The sequence below is a fragment of the Adiantum capillus-veneris genome, chromosome 11, assembly GCF_014529385.1.
Source record: "Adiantum capillus-veneris isolate H3 chromosome 11, ASM1452938v2, whole genome shotgun sequence".
Classification (NCBI taxonomy): domain Eukaryota; kingdom Viridiplantae; phylum Streptophyta; class Polypodiopsida; order Polypodiales; family Pteridaceae; genus Adiantum; species Adiantum capillus-veneris.
The window spans coordinates 145,415,696-145,431,589 of NC_140941.1; the positions used below are offsets into that span (position 1 = coordinate 145,415,696).

Below are 15,894 nucleotides of genomic sequence, written 5' to 3' on the forward strand. Positions count from 1 at the left end.
TGTCAGCTTTTTGGGCGAGGTTGTGGGACGGCGAGTCACTTTGTTCCAGAGGCTGGTTGCACATGGGCTACAGCAGTTGGGAGCTGGCTTGTACATAGTGGTCTCTCGGCAGCATGTGCAGCTTGTGACCATCATGTGGAGAGTCCGCACCATTGTCTTTGGGATTGTCCTTTGGCACAGCAGGTTTGGCTTCGTGTCCTTTGGCTGATGCCATCTCTTTCCACGGCACGGCAGTACACTTGGGGGGCAGCTGCTTGGTCCACTCTCACGGGCCCGGCGCTTCAGTTCGAGCTGTCCTCCACTAGGAGGATGATAGTGATGCAGGGGGGTCGACCTACAGAGCTTACTCCATAGGAGTGGTGCAGTGAGAGAGAGGAGTGTTGGGAGCTCATCAGCGGCCTGACACTCTGGTTCATTTGGCGGGCCCACTGCTTTCCCATCTTTGAGGCTCTCCCTGTACCACCAGCAGAGACTGTTCGAGATCTTTGGCTAGAGCTGGTCCATACTCTCAGAGGACAGTTCAAGAGACTCCAGGGCAGCTCCGTCCACATGCGGGAGAATAGAGAGGCTTTCCTTCGACTCTGGTACCCTGGGCCTTTCTACACCATGGTCCAGGGGGTGATGAGATGGCACTACTCCTCCCATCTCTTGATTTAGCCTCATTGTACATATGTTGTTTTTTCATTGGGAGAGTCTCCCCCTTATGATTGTTGTAGCCCTCTATAGAAGAGGTGGTTGTAGCCCTATGGGCAGTTTCATTAACTAACAGAAGGATCTTTTTCTCAGGGGGGAAAAAAAGATAGAGCAAAGCGCTTTAAGACACCAAAAAAAAGGAAAGGCTCAAAACTTTGATTGTTATGCGGCCCCAATCATGAATTGGCTAGTTCACAATATGCTAAATCCACAAAGCTCCCCTACTACAACTCAGGAACAAGGGAATGAGGATACCTCTGGACGCCTCGTACATCCAAGAGAACATTGGGAAACAATACCTTGCGCAAGAGAAAAAAAGTAGTAAGAGGCTCTATAGACGACTTATTAGTGTTGCCATTCTTAGAGTCTCGGGTCAAAATTTTCGTGACCTCGGTCCTCTTTCCAAAGCCTCCTAGTTCCACGCGGACTATTTCCATGGCCACCTCTACCTTCACCCACCGATCATGTAACCAGGACGGCACCTCGTGCAGATAGAAAAGAACAAACTGAACAGACTTTTAGCACTTCAATAACAACTGAAATGAGAGAGAGAGAGAGAGAGAGAGAGAGAGAGCAAACACGACACGGAGTGGTAAAATTCCACCCCAGAGAGTACTGACCCCAAACCGTGGCGCCCCTTTTCGATATTTCTTTATATTGCTTAAACAAGGTACACTCTATGGCTCTTGCTTTGCATCATCCGCGGGCAGATCGCTAGAGTGATAGCCCACAGTTCATATTTAAAGGCCCTTGGCCATTCAAAAGCAGTTTACATGAAAAGCTATAAACTCAAAAGCATCTAATCCAAAAGTGCTCAACCAAAAAAGCTGTCAGCACAAATTATGAAAATCCGTACACCTGCCATGTCAATAGCGCGATTCGCGGCTGGCACGTCAGCACCTGCATTCGCGTTGTATGTGTGTGTTGGTCCCGCTTTAATCTTTAGGTCCTTTGGGCCCCATTAGATGGGGTCCCATAAGTTGGTGAGACTTCTTCATAGGGTTTAGGCCCCTCGACAGAGATCTACCAGTCGGTTTCGTTCTTCAGTGGCTTGACATTTCAGCAGTTTGTGACATCCCCCCTTCTTAAAAGAAAGTACTCATCCGCGATTACAACATATCTGCAAAACAACTCAAGTTAGCTCAAAAATTTCCGAGGGTCATTCTGAGGGACATTTTGAGGGACAATCGGTTTTCTCATTCCAAATCGGAGCTCTTGATTTCCTTAGTCGTTGGTTTCCCAGAAGAATCTCATCCAATAAGGAGTCTCATTCCAAATTAGAACTCTTGATGTTCTAAGTCGTTGGTTTTCCAAAAGTATCTCATCCAATAAGGAATATTCAATGGTTGGCACATCACAACGCAACACAAATGCTCACATATGCATGTTACAAGACGTAGAAACATAAAGTCGCCGATGAACACCTCCCCCCACAAATAACCATCCAGGTCCGGGCCATGAACTATTCAACGACTCCCTCTTCACTCCTCCCGCATAACCTAAAAAGATCCAAGCCCGGAGATATAGAGACCTTTTACAACCAAACACCCCCCAAACCGCAGCCTACGTTGTTTGGAGGTTCAAGCATACAACGAAATGCTCCTTAGACATCCCGTCTGTGATGTTCCGAGTTTTCCAAGCATACAATGAAACGCTCCCCAGACATCCCGTCTGCGTCGTTCCCAGGTTCAAACAATACCAAAACAACCTTTCTCACCTTTCCACACCCAGGAGTAAAATCATCAATCATTGAAACCAATATTAAAACCAGAGTAAAACAATTCAAATCGGCACCAAGTTTAAGTTCAAAACAGATACCATCCATTTCAAACAAATTCCAAACAAGATCAAAAAAATTATCAAACAAAGCTCAAACTTAAAAATCAATCTCGACATTAGTCAAGCTCGAAAAGACGACTGGCTTTCCATCTTGAAACCTGCACCAAGATTAGGGTTGACTTTCTTCCATAAGGTTGTAGCCGACCTCAACATGGTCCATAAGCTCTCGAATAGTCGAAACAAGCCTTGAAAGACAGTGTTCCTGTGGCTATGATGGTTGCCCCAAGATATACAAATTACATTGGACCTCCAAGGTTATCAGCTTGAGAAGAAACAACTGTTGAGAGATGTCGAGAAAATTATAGTAATAATCTGCTAGGGTTTTCGTGGCAAGCCTTTCAAGATACCTCACTCTGCCAGAAGCTACCATTCGAAGGAAGATGTCTCAAGGCATGTAACTTCGGGCAAAAATTTTCTTGAAAGCTTCCCAATCCCTTGGAGTGTGCGGCTTGCTGGCTATAAACATTGGAGTGTGCAGCTTGGTAGCTATAAACATCCACCACTACATGGCACTGCCTCTGGAAAAATAAAACAGCAGCTTGAAAAAAAAAATCCTTGATCCTTCTTTGCAAGTGACCTTTATGGCTAATGCCATGTAAGACAGAGCGATGAAGACGAGAGCGCCATAGTTAACCAGAACGGGAAATCGGAAAGGGGAATGGGGAATAGCAGCTGGTATGAAATGTCATTCCTTGTTTCGGACACTCGCGTCTGAAACACGGAATAGGGATTCGGAACGAGAAGCTAGATTGGGAACAAGGAACGTCGAATTGAAAAAGGACATTCCTTATAACTATGGGGCACGCGCCCGATGCGCGATGAAGTAAGGGTGGGAGTGGCTAATAAGTCTGGGGTTGGGACACGAAGACTCTTTCATAAAATTTCATGTAAAGCTTGGAAGCGCCATCTTGCTCTGTCTGCTCTTTGGTAGGACCGGTATGCTTTCAGAAAAGCACACGCCTAAAGCTCTAATACCACTATAACCGGGACGGCACCACGTGCCAATAGAAAAGAACAGACTGAATAGACCTTCAACACTTCAATAATAACTGAACTGAAAAGAGAGAGAGAGAGAGAGAGAGAGAGAGAGAGCACACGCGACATGGAATGGCGGAATTCCACCCCAGAGAATACTGGCCCCAAATTGTGGCGTCCCTTTTGATATTTCTTTATATTGCTTAAACAAGGCACACTTTGTGGCTCTTGCTCTGCATCTCCCGCGGGCACACTGCTAGAGTAAGAGCCCACAGTTCATATTTGAAGACCCTTGGCCATTCAAAAGCAGTTTACATGAAAAGCTATAAACTCAAAAGCATATGGTCCAAAAGTGTTGAGCCCAAAAAGTTGTGAGCGCGAATTACAAAAATCCATACACTTGCCACGTCAGCTACGCGATTCGCGAAAATCTGTATTGGCTACCACGTCAGCACCTTAAGTCACATTGTGTGTGTGTGTGTGTGTGTTGGCCTCGCTTTAATCTTTAGGTCCTTTGGGCCCCATTGGACGGGGTTTCATAAGTTGGTAGGACTTCTTGTTAGGGTTTAGGCCCCTCGGCCAGGATCTCCCAGTTGGCTCCGTTCTTCAGTGGCTTGACACGTCAGCAGTTTGTGACACATCGTCATAATCTCATTTGCCCAACCCCAAGCTACCATTGTTCTTGCTCCTAGTAAACCCCTGCCTACCACTACCACCATGCCAAACAATACAGCAACTACCTCCGAGCAAGCTGAACAATATAATAGCTTTTTATCCCATTCAGACAAGCTTCTAAAAATTGATCAAAAGGCTGTTCAACTAATTGCGGATGCGGTGCTAACCTTAGAAGGCACTCACCGGATACATGGTGCAGTTTATGAAAGCATGCAAAGAGAGATGATGAGCAATCATAAGCACGTTCTAAATAGGGATATACCGTCACGGGATCGAATAAGAACTCTTAATAGACAAGTGAAGGATCTTAGGAATGTAGTGAGAAAACTAATTATGCAGCTTAGAGAGGCCAATGAGCTGTCCTCTCTCTAGGAGCAACCTCTAGTTGTAGCTAATGTGTGTCCTGCATGCTCTCATGTACATTCAATTGCGGTTCCGCAATGCCACAAATGGGAGCGCAGACGAATAATCAACAAACTGAAAAATAAATAAACTTTTCAACCAAAAGAGACGAGGGAGAAGATCGACACAGTATTGGGGACTAGAAGATTGGTTGATCCCCCCCCTTAAAGAGAATCTCTTTCTACAAGCACAAGAATCAAAGTAGCCCCTCTGTTCTAAATCTCAGACTCTATGGTCAATTCCTTGTATGTACTTGGAGCGTGAAGCTCCACAAACTGTTCCTGATTCCGTTTTCGGAATCCCTCAGCGTAGGTTGAGGACTCCTAGCTCCTTCTCCGTCACGGAGTACCTACAAAAAGCACAAACAAGAAACAACAACTTGTAGACATAATCAGTACCTGTCGCTCATACTGTGGAGAAGTGACCTTCACACGCTGGCTTCGCACGATCACCTGAAAATTCCCAACGGAAAAGTCTCCAAGAGCTAGCACTAGCAAAACAGGGTGCAGAGAAGAAAACGCTCGCTGATTTTATTGGCACTGGGGCCGGCAGGAATAGCCGGCGAGATCTTGGTAATAATAGCTGGAGAGGGAGTGCTAGAAGAGAGAGGGAGTTGGCGGTTGTTTTTGGCAAGAGAGAGAGAGAGAGAGTACTCTTATTTTCAGCCCAAGGCAGTGCTCATTTTTAAACGTTTTTGAATAGGCCTTGCTTTATTTTTTATAATTGGCTGCCCACTTATTAAGTGGATGGCCGGTCATATTTTAAAAATGTGTGAACCTGTTTAAAAACTCATTGAGCAAAAAACTAATGCTACACAACACTTCCCAAGCGTCCTTGGATGTAGTTCTCAAGCACAGATGGAATGCAGACACAGATTTCCTGTGGGAAAGCATCTGCTTTTCCCAGAAAACAATTAAAAATATTCCTCTTTTTGAAAAAAGCTTTTGAGAACCCATCTTTATTCTTTTGCCTATGTCTTTACACGTATTTATTTTTCCACTTCAGATTTCCTTCCATATCAATAAATTCCCTTTCCGATGCTCCCGTCACCCATCACGAGACGCATCACGAATACCCACTTCCCGGGCTCTCCCACCAAACTAAGGATACAACACCTTTGTGATGCTTAATGTCACCCATCATATAACACATCAGAGTTGTGCGTTCTGTGCACATTTAAATATCCTAATTTCAATAAATAGAAATTACTCATAAAAATAAGAAAATAATCCATTTCCATGATGTAGCATCGGAGGCATATCCCCACGGTCAGCCTACACGGAGACGATATGGGAACATAACCCAGAAGAATTGGTATGATGAGGAGTGTCGAGAGACGAGGATCAGATTGTAGAGAGGTGCTCATGGGTATTACCACACATAGAAAATCACGGATTATCTTTCGCTGCCTAGTGCGCCGAAAGAAGAGGGCCTACCTATCTCAATTAGAGCGGGATCTGTATCAGCTATTTATGAGTCAGTTATTTATGAGTCAGGATTCAAGCAAGGCATGGAGGCTATTCCATGAGCATTCACCACCACCCGCCATCACCTCCATGGGAATATGCCACATCTCTCTACACAGCACCAGGGAAGCCACCCTTGCCTGACCCACCAAAGACATGCCCAGAGACATGTACTTTCTTTATTGTTTAGAGGGTAAGGAAAGCCATTGACACGATGAAGACCGGGAGAGCACATGATCATGATGGTTTGGTAGCAGAGCACTTCATTCATGCCAGAGCTATGCTTTCAGAGCTTCTTGCTATGATGTTTAATTGAGGCATGCATGAGGGTTTAACTTTTCTTGAGACTTGGAGTATGTCCACGATTGTGCCTATCTTCAAGTCAGGAGATCCCATGCTTCCCGAGAATTATCGCACCATCATGGTTGGTCACACATTGGCTAGATTGTATGCATTGGGGCCAAATTATTAAAGAGAAGCCTACCAACTTATGGGACCCCGTCCGATGGGGCACTAGTGCCTAAGGGCTTTAAAATAAAGCACTCACACACTCAAAGGACTAGCGTGATGATGTGGCAATGGCTGTGCGGACACTGCGTAATTTCTGCTGACGTGGCAGCTTGTATGGACTTCTGCGTTTTACATTGCTGCTTGATGACGTGGCATGCTGTACTGAATTCCCTAATTTTATGCTACTTGCTTTTGGGAGGCTAGATGCTTTGAGAGCTTGAAGCTTTTCAAGTAACTGCTTTTCATGGCAAAGGCCTTTAAATACGTGCCATGGGCTCAGTATATGACACGTCTCCACTTGAGAATGCAGACGATAGAGTACCAGCTTGTACTCAGTTGAAGCAATATAAAAAAATACTGAAAGGAACGCCAAGGTTTGGGGCCAGCGCTCTCTCCGTGTGGAGCTCCGCCACTTGCCGTCTCGTGTGTCGTGCATCTCTTTTAGTTCAATATTATTTAAAGTGCTTAAAGTTGTTCAATCTGTTCTTTTCCGTTGACACGTGGGCCCGTCCCGTTATAGTTCACTCCATTATTGGGGTGAAGTAGGGATGCCCCCTATCTCTGACTCTTTTTGGGATGTATGTGGATGAGTTTTCGAAATATGTAGAAATGGCAAAGGGCCTTTAAATACATGCCACGGACTCAGTATATGACACGTCTCCACGTGAGAGTGCAGAGGATAGAGTACCGGATTGTACTCAGTTGAACCAATATAAAAAAATATTGAAAGGGACGCCAGGGTTTGGGGCCAGCGCTCTCTCCGTGTGGAGCTCTGCCACTTGCCGTCTCGTGTGTCGTGCATCTCTTTTAGTTCAATATTATTTGACGCGCTTAAAGTTGTTCAATCTATCCTTTTCCGTTGGCACGTGGGCCCATCTCGTTATAGTTCACTCCATTATTGGGGTGAAGTAGGGATGCCCCCTATCTCCGACTCTTTTTGGGATGTATGTGGATGACTTTTCGAAATATTTAGAGAGAGAGGGAGACAGAGATGCTCAGCTAGCAAGGATGTGGATTCCGTTGTTTCTATATGCTGAAGATATTGTGTTGATTTCAGATTCTCCAGAGGGGATGCAACGTCATTTGATGCATTGCATGTGTTTGCACAGGATAGTGGATTGTCTAGGAACCTTGGTAGCCTCTACCATGCTACTGCCTCTAGAGAATTTTCACGAGGAGCTTGGGGGTGTGTGCATGAGGGTTTAGCATTAAGCAATTTGCGGTCTTTGGAAGCTCTACTAGAGAGTGTGTGTGTGTGTGTGTGTGTGTGTGTGTGTGTGTGTGTGTGTGTGTGTGTGTGGAGAGAGCTTTGGGCGTACTCGAGCCTGTGGCGACAACGTAATGACTATATGTTCCATCGCATTCATACAGATCCCCTACCTTTCTTCAAGATTTCCCTTCGGCAGTCTTTGCGGTTTGCCTTGGAAGTTGGTGATATCACAGCAGAGATACATCATCTTTCTTATGAATGCTTTTAGATATTTTGTACAGTCAAACACTGTTGTGTTCCTTTCCTTGTACATCTTTTTGGTGGGTTTTCCTCTCGTTGAGGTTTCCCACAGTTGGATAAATCAAATTGATTTACAAAAAAAGTGTGTGGAGAGAGCCCTCGCGACAGCCCTTGCGCCAGTCCTCTCTACCTGCGCGCGCGAGTGTGCAGCCCTGCTGCCCTCAGCGCCTGAGTCCTCTGTGCGCCCCCTCGCCGTTTTTCTCCTGCAGTACTCAGCCGCGAGTCTCTCTTCAGCCCTCCAGTCAGCACACGTGTTGGCCAGCCTGTACGCTACTCTGTGTGTGTGTGTGTGTGTGTGTGTGTGTGTGTGTGTGTGTGTGTGTGTGTGTGTGTGTGTGTGTGTGTGTGTGTGTGTGTGCACGCACGCACGCACGCGCGCAAGTAAGTGTCATTTGTAAATACAAGACAGAGTCCAGCAGCAGTCGGGTTTTCTTCGCAATGGATCCTTCCTCTTCACAGGCATACAATAGAAGAGACCGCTCTTCAGATTTCAAAAGGCAACATGTGGATAGTGTGCATGTAAATGATACGGCAGATTCTGACTCTCAGTATGTATTTGATGCTCTTCATGAGGAATTTGGTCAGAGCAGATCGAATTGGAACAAGCCTGTGCCCACCTTGAAATATAAAATGAAGCTACCCATTATAGTTTTCCCCCTCAGAAAATTAACGCAGACGCTAAAAAGGCTGATCTTAATGGTTGGCAACAGCCAAAAAAAGTTTTCTCGCCGAAGACAAAGCCTCTCCAATCTAGAAATTGGAGTGCGACGGTTCCTACGCCGGGACAGATTTCAGTGGATACGTCTCCAGCCTCTAGACTTTGGACTGATGTTTTGAAAAAAGGGTTGCCTTTGCTGGATGTAGATGACATGGATGTTCTTCATGTTCATGATCAGCCTAACGAGCATGAAGATATGGCTGTTGCTTGATCTTTCATGCAAGGATCTATACATATGTATATACTCAATGTCTTCTTCACTTAAGTGTGTCTCTTTTAACATACAAGGCCTCTCGCATGTAAATAAATGGAGGCTTTTTTGGGATTACATCAATACAATGCATCCTCATGTTGTCTGTTTGCAAGAGCACAATCAACATCGTTTGGCTGGTCAGTCTGGATTCTTTGCGGGCTACCATATCTTTTATGCAAGCTCTACAAATTTCTCAGGGGTGGTTATGCTAGTCCACCATGAACTGAATCCGCATGTCGCATACAATGATCCTGACGGTAGATGGATGGTTGTCCAATGTATCATAAATGCGGAAATACACGAGTTTGCTGGTGTGTATGCTTCGCACTCCTCTAGAATGCGGGCTCTCTTGTGGAGTTCTTTGAGTAATTATCCCTGGCTCTCAAATGCTTTCATTTGTGGTGATTTCAATAACTCGCCATCTTCTCGAGATAATACTTCTCAGAATTCGCATATGCTTCAGTTTGAGAAACAGAGAAGGTCATCTTTACTAGAGGTTTTGCATGCTGAGTACTTACGGCTTTGTACAAATCCAATCAACTCGCGATTTACATATACGCATAATGCTTCTTCACGCTATCGAGCGAGACTAGATCGGTGGTATCTCCTCAGTGCAAATCAGTACAACTCTTTTGTATGTAAAATGTGGATAGATCATTCCATATGTTTATCAGATCATGCTCCATTATGGTTGGAGATGTTGTTTGATATGTCTCGAACTAAGGATGCTTTGCTGTCTCGCCGTTTATTACATGTAAATAGCAGTTACCTATCGCATGAGGTTTTCCGTCAAATGGTTGTCACGGCTATACATCCTCTTTTCATGCATGCGCATGCTGACATTGAATTTGCATGGCATTCTTTTGTGGTACGTATCCAATCTGTTATTCAGGACTTTGGAATATGGTATCTTGGGGATCAAAGAAGAGCATTGGCTTGGGCAAAACAACATCGACAATGTATTATGGAGTCGGATTCTGATAGTTTGTCGGTTCAGTCTGTTCAACAATTGTTATGTGAGGCAAACCATGTAATTTCATGCAATCAAATGCGTAAAGTTCACAAATGGCAAGTACGATCTAGAGAAAAGCAGATAGCGGACAAAGGTTGTTCATCCAAACAATTTTTTAAAAGTTTGCATGCTTCGCGACAGAGACACTCCATTTCTCGCATCAAAATTTCAAATGGCTTATGGACTTCTTCGAAACTGCAACTGTCCCAGGAATGCGTTCAGCATTATGCTAGATCGTTTGCTGCTCCTGCCCCTTTATCTGCTTCAGAATCTTGTGCTAGACTGCAATTTCTAAAAGTTGTTTCCCCAATTATGGATTCTGATGAAGTGAATGCATTGGAACAACCCTTCTCAGATGAAGAGCTGTATCATGCTTTGAAAGCACTAGGGAAGGGGAAAGCTCCAGGATGGGATGGTCTTACTGCTAAATTTTTTTATGCTTTTTGGGATGAATTGAAAGATGCTTTATTGCTCATGATAAACAGTGCACGCTGGAACAGCAGCTTCCATCTTCATGGCAACAAGGTTTGTTGAAATTGCTCCCGAAAAATCATTTGGCTGAAATCCTTGATGATTGGAGACCAATCAGTCTTATGCCAGTCGTATACAAACTTGTTGCCAAGATGATGGTGCACAGAGTAAGGGAGATTCTTCATCGTGGCCTTCATCCTCATCAATATGGGTTCATTCCGAGACGTCATACTGTTGATAATATTGCCAATGCTATGATAGCCATTGAATATGCAAAATATTCCTCTCAGGATGTACTTGTATTGCAGGTAGACATAGCCAAAGCCATTGATTCGGTTCGCTGGGATTTTATTTCTCAGATTATGTCTAGATTGGGTTTTGGTCCTAAATGGATCAATGTCATTTACTGGCTGTATTCTGAGGCTACGACTCGTGCTATCATTGCGGATGGGCTCTCTGACCCTTGGGAACTAGGTCGTTCTGTTAGACAGGGTTGTCCGTTGGGTGCTTTGCTTTATGCAATTTCCACTCACCCATTGCTTTTATATGTGGACAAGATGGTTGACGCTGGTTTGTTACATGGAGTGCAAATTCCAGGGAGTCCTTTTCTTCCTCGAGCATATGCGGACGACTCTTTTTTTCTGCCTAAAAATGATTGTGCGGATCTTCAAGCTTTGATGAAGATGGCAGCTCGTTTGCATATCAACTTCAAAAGTCCATTTTGCTGCCTCTTAATTCTTGCGACAAGCACTCTATTTTACGGCCTGGACAACTGCTGTCACCACATGATGTGATACGTCACCTTGGTTATCCGATTGGTTGGTTCATTACAGCGACACAACAAATGGAATGGGTGACTGCTAAGCTTGCACAGAAACTGAGATATTGGAAATTGTCCACTTGGCCTCTTCATGTACGATTGCGAATAGTACAATCCATTGTGATGGCACATGTTCAATTCTATTTGCCGTTGCTGTCTTGGACGCATAAAGACATTTCAGCCTTTATGTCGCAGGCAATGGAATTGTTATGGAAGACACATCTCAAACGCAAAGCTTTACGCTTGTTGAGAATGCAGTCTACTTGTACACCAAGATCGCACGGTGAGCTTAATATATTGAACATACATTTCCATCTTTTGGCACGCAAAGCCACACTGCTGGCTGATTTTTTCGTGCAAGTACAACCTTGGTCACGCATGCTAGCTACTATGTGCAGTTCTATGAACACAAAGGCATATGGTAATTGGATCACTGATCAATGGGAAGTTGTACTTAGTCGCTCTCAAGGTACCATACCTGGCTGCCCTCACTCTACAAGATTGATATTGGATTGGAAACATGTACTTTCTCAGATTAAGTGGTCCGGGAGATCCTCTTTGAATGGTAACTCATTGCGGAAAGAAAACCTTTACTGGTCTGCAGTATTTCCTTTTCCCTTGGCAGTTACTCAACCGGTCAAGGCTTACAACTTGATGAAAATGGGTATCAGACGTATTGAGGATGTTGTGGATGAAAATGGTTGTGTTATCTTTTCCCCGTGCTTGTCAGACACTTAATTTGGGTATGCACCATCGGCCAATTTGGAGGGAAATATGTGCTTTGCTTGCTCCTCTTATACCTATAACAATACTCAATGAGGAGGATAGGCTTAAAGATTGGAAACTCATTGGTAATTCCCCAGGTTCCAAACCTATTTCTATGCAGAATTGGACTTCAAGGCAAATTTACAGAGCTATTGTGCCTCCTCCGTGGATACAGTCTCATGGCAATTTGCTTTGGCACATGCATAAGTCAATGCGGTGGTGGAAATTGGTTCTTTCCATCAATTGGAAAAGCAAGTTGCCATTAAAACAAAGAGTATTTCTATGGAGATGCATGCTTGGCATATTACCGGTGGGTAAGATTTTGTCTTCTCGTCGCATTGCCTCTTCATCTTGCCCAAGATGCTCGAATCGAATGGAATCAGTTCCTCATCTTCTTTGGTTTTGCCCCGACTCTCGGGATTTCTTGCTTGTGCTTTCAAGGCAATTGTGTTCGAGGTTTCCTTCTGCTGCATCTGGGAAACTTTTCTGGGTTTTCGGAAAACTCACACTGCAATTGCGTCCGCATGCGATTTTCATGCATTAGGTCAGATTTTGGGCCTTCTCCTCGATCTGGTCCAAAAGAAATGTTACTCTTTTTGAATCTCCACAGTTTCAGCTCTACGCTCACTTTAGAGGCTCTCTACGGCAATCCTTGTTTGACTGCTGTAGACTAAAAGACATAGACATCATGACTCTGACACTTTTCTATGACTGTTTCTAGTTTGGAAGTTTGCTCCTATATGGAGTGACTTCCTCATGTTCGGTTGTATAGATCTTTATGGTGGGTTTTCCTCGCGTTGAGGCTTCCCACATGTAAATTAATCCAATAGATTTACAAAAAAAAGAAGTGTGTGTGTGTGTCCATTGCATGTTCGTCTGCGAATTGTTCAGAGTATCGTATTGGCTTATGTTCAATTCTTTTTGCCACTGATGCATTGGCCTCGCCGTTGCCTTGATTCTCTTATGTCGGACATTATGTGCATTTGTGGCGGACCTATGCTCAGAAAAAAGGCTTGTGCTTGATGTCTATGGGAAAGCTTTGCACTCCTAAACGCCTGGGTGGCCTTAACATTTTGGATTTGCGTAGGCATGTTCTTGCTCGGAAAGCTATGTTGTTGCCTACACTTGCGCAGCAAATTCAGCCTTGGACTCTTATGTTTGCACACCTTGGTCAGCATGTTGTTACTTTCTCTTTTGGCCATTGGCAACCATCTATCTGGGAGGTGGTTTTCGGCAAGAATGAAGGGTACATTCCTGGATGTCCTCTTGCTTCCACTTTAGTGTCTGCCTGGAAAGAGGTTACGATTCATCTTTCATGGAATCCTCGGCAGGAAGGTGATTCGATTCGTTTGGAGAGTCTCCATTGGAGCCGAGCATTTTCTCTTACTTTGGTCGACCGCTCCCCTCGCCAGGCTTATTTTCTCTCTGGCCGTGGCATTCCTGTGGTTGAGGATGTAGTCGATGAGGCTGGATATATTTTGAGTTCCCCTTCACCGCTCGCCGTTATGGATTGGGCATGCATTATCGTCAGTTTTGGAGAGAACTTCAAAGTATGTTGCATGACTTTTTGCCAGTTTCACCTTTACCTTATGGTGATCGCATGTCTGATTGGTCTCTTTGGGATACGCCTTTTCAAGATATCTCTGCGGGTCGAATTTATGCTCTTCTTCTACCACTATCATGGCTTCCTGATCATTGCAATGCCCTTTGGCACATGCAAAAATCTGATCTTTGGTGGAGGAAGCTTCTCTCTGCCTTGTGGAAAAGTCATTTGCTGTAACATTTAATAGTCTAGTAACTTGTGTGTAGCGGAAAATAGCATGAACATAGTGAGCATTTCATTAGAATAGATTCCTAATGAGAATAACAAGAGTGCTTAGGTGGAGAGAGCAACAAAAAGTATAACACCTAGTTAGATAGCATGAACAATACTTCAAAAGAGAGGGAAATTAAGCAATTGACAACAGTTGAGGACCGGATTTGCATGGAGCCGGTCCCCCCTCCAAAAGGCTTTGTATTATGGTTTCTCCCATCAAGAGAGACATTTTACAATACAATTCTTTGTGTTCCTTCAATACTAGCTAGTGCAATGAAGATGGAAACTTAAGCACTAAGCAAAACACTTATCAAACACAACATCAATTCCCTCACAGTCTCAGACCCAAGACCTCACACACCTTCAAAGATGGTGAGCGCTAGCGGGGTCTGAGAGTAGATTGAGAAGGAGTACTCTTACGAGAAAGATGTACATCTCCTCACATAATCACTCATATTAGCACAGCTTAGCTTAGTAATTAGCATGGTAGAGAAGATGAGCATGCATTGAAGCTTGGCTCTTGGTTGGATTTGCATCACAAAGTCAAGAGTTGTTGGTATAGGCCTCCCTTCTCACAAGCTTGGAGTAGGTGATAAGCTTTCCATTGAAGCTTGAGAAGAGAGAGAGAGAGAGAGAGAGAGAGAGAGAGAGTCTTCTTACTCTACACATGAGCTTGTGTGAGTGTGTGGATAATTGCCTTTGAAAAATCAGCCCACTCTCTCTCTTGGTCGACCCCTCTTGCTATTTGCTCTTCCTAGCACCTCATTGGACCTCTCCCAGCCTAGCCAATGAAAGTTAAGTAGCATAAGTGATAGTCTTCTGACATGTGTCCCCCTTTCCCCTTTTGTGAGAGCTTTAGGTAATTAATTAATTCAACTAAACTCTCATTGGACCCCTTTGCCTCCTGGCCAATAGGAATCGGGCAAGCCATTGGGCTGCTGAATGCTCATTGGACCCCTTAGGAGACTGTCCAATAGTCTTCTAGAGAGCTTAATTCCCATTGGTTCTTTTATTAAGTGTTTTTAAATTAATTAAACTAGATTTACTCTAGCCTAATTCTCATTGGTCCACCTCTATGGCCATCCAATAGGATTTGAGTACACCTTGTGGTCATCTGGCCTAGGGAGCTGACATGTGTCTCTCATTCCCTTTGTGTAAAGGGAGCTTGTGTGTGTGTGTGTGTGAGTTTCTCTCTCATCCCCTACTTCTTGGGCTCGCCCCCTCCTATGTAGGAACTTGTGAAGACTTTTTTACACACACAAAGCATCCAGTTTTTATAAGCTTTGACCATTGGACACAACCTTAGCATTTTGGAAGTCTTAATGGGCTGAACCTTAGGGTCTTTTAAGCCCATTGTTGCACATTGCTCTTTTGCAGATGGCCCCCACTTTGGATCCCTATTTTCCCTCCTTTGGATCCCTACTATGGCCGGTCTGCCGGCTTAACCAATATTCTAGCTTTTTCTCCCCTGGCACTTCCCCATATTAAATTATCAGTTTAACATGAGAAAATCATTTAGGAGAATTAGATATTAGTTATTATGACATTTGCCGTTGAAGAAGCAACTCTTTCTTTGGCGCTGTTTGCTTGGAGTGCTTCCTGTTGGCACTTTTCTTAGGGCACGTCATATTCACTCCTCTTGCGTTCGTTGCTCCACTGCAAAAGAGGATATTTATCACTTGTTGTGGGATTGTTGCATTACTAGAGACTTCCTTCGCCGCGTATCGGCCTCTATGCGGCTCTGCTTTCCTAGGGTTGTTTTTCACAAAAGGTTATGGGTATTTGGTATTTCTCTCTGCCTTGTGGAAAAGCCATTTGCCTTTGAAGGAGCGACTGTTTCTTTGGCGCTATTTGCTTGGAGTGCTCCTAGTCAACACTTTTCTTAGGGCAGGCCATCTTCGCCCTTCTTCTTGTGTCCGTTGCTCAACTGCAAAAGACAATGTTGGCCACTTGTTGTGGATTGCCGCAT

The 15,894-nt window shown here is 44.3% G+C and overlaps 1 protein-coding gene and 1 pseudogene across 1 annotated transcript in view; one reads left to right on the plus strand and one right to left on the minus strand.

Annotated features, from left to right (window-relative positions):
- The window catches only part of LOC147448161 (uncharacterized), a 250,323-nt gene that overhangs the window by 169,798 nt on the left and 64,631 nt on the right, over nucleotides 1-15,894 (minus strand). The window lies entirely within an intron of this gene.
- On the plus strand, nucleotides 11,747-12,653 carry LOC147448163 (uncharacterized; annotated as a pseudogene).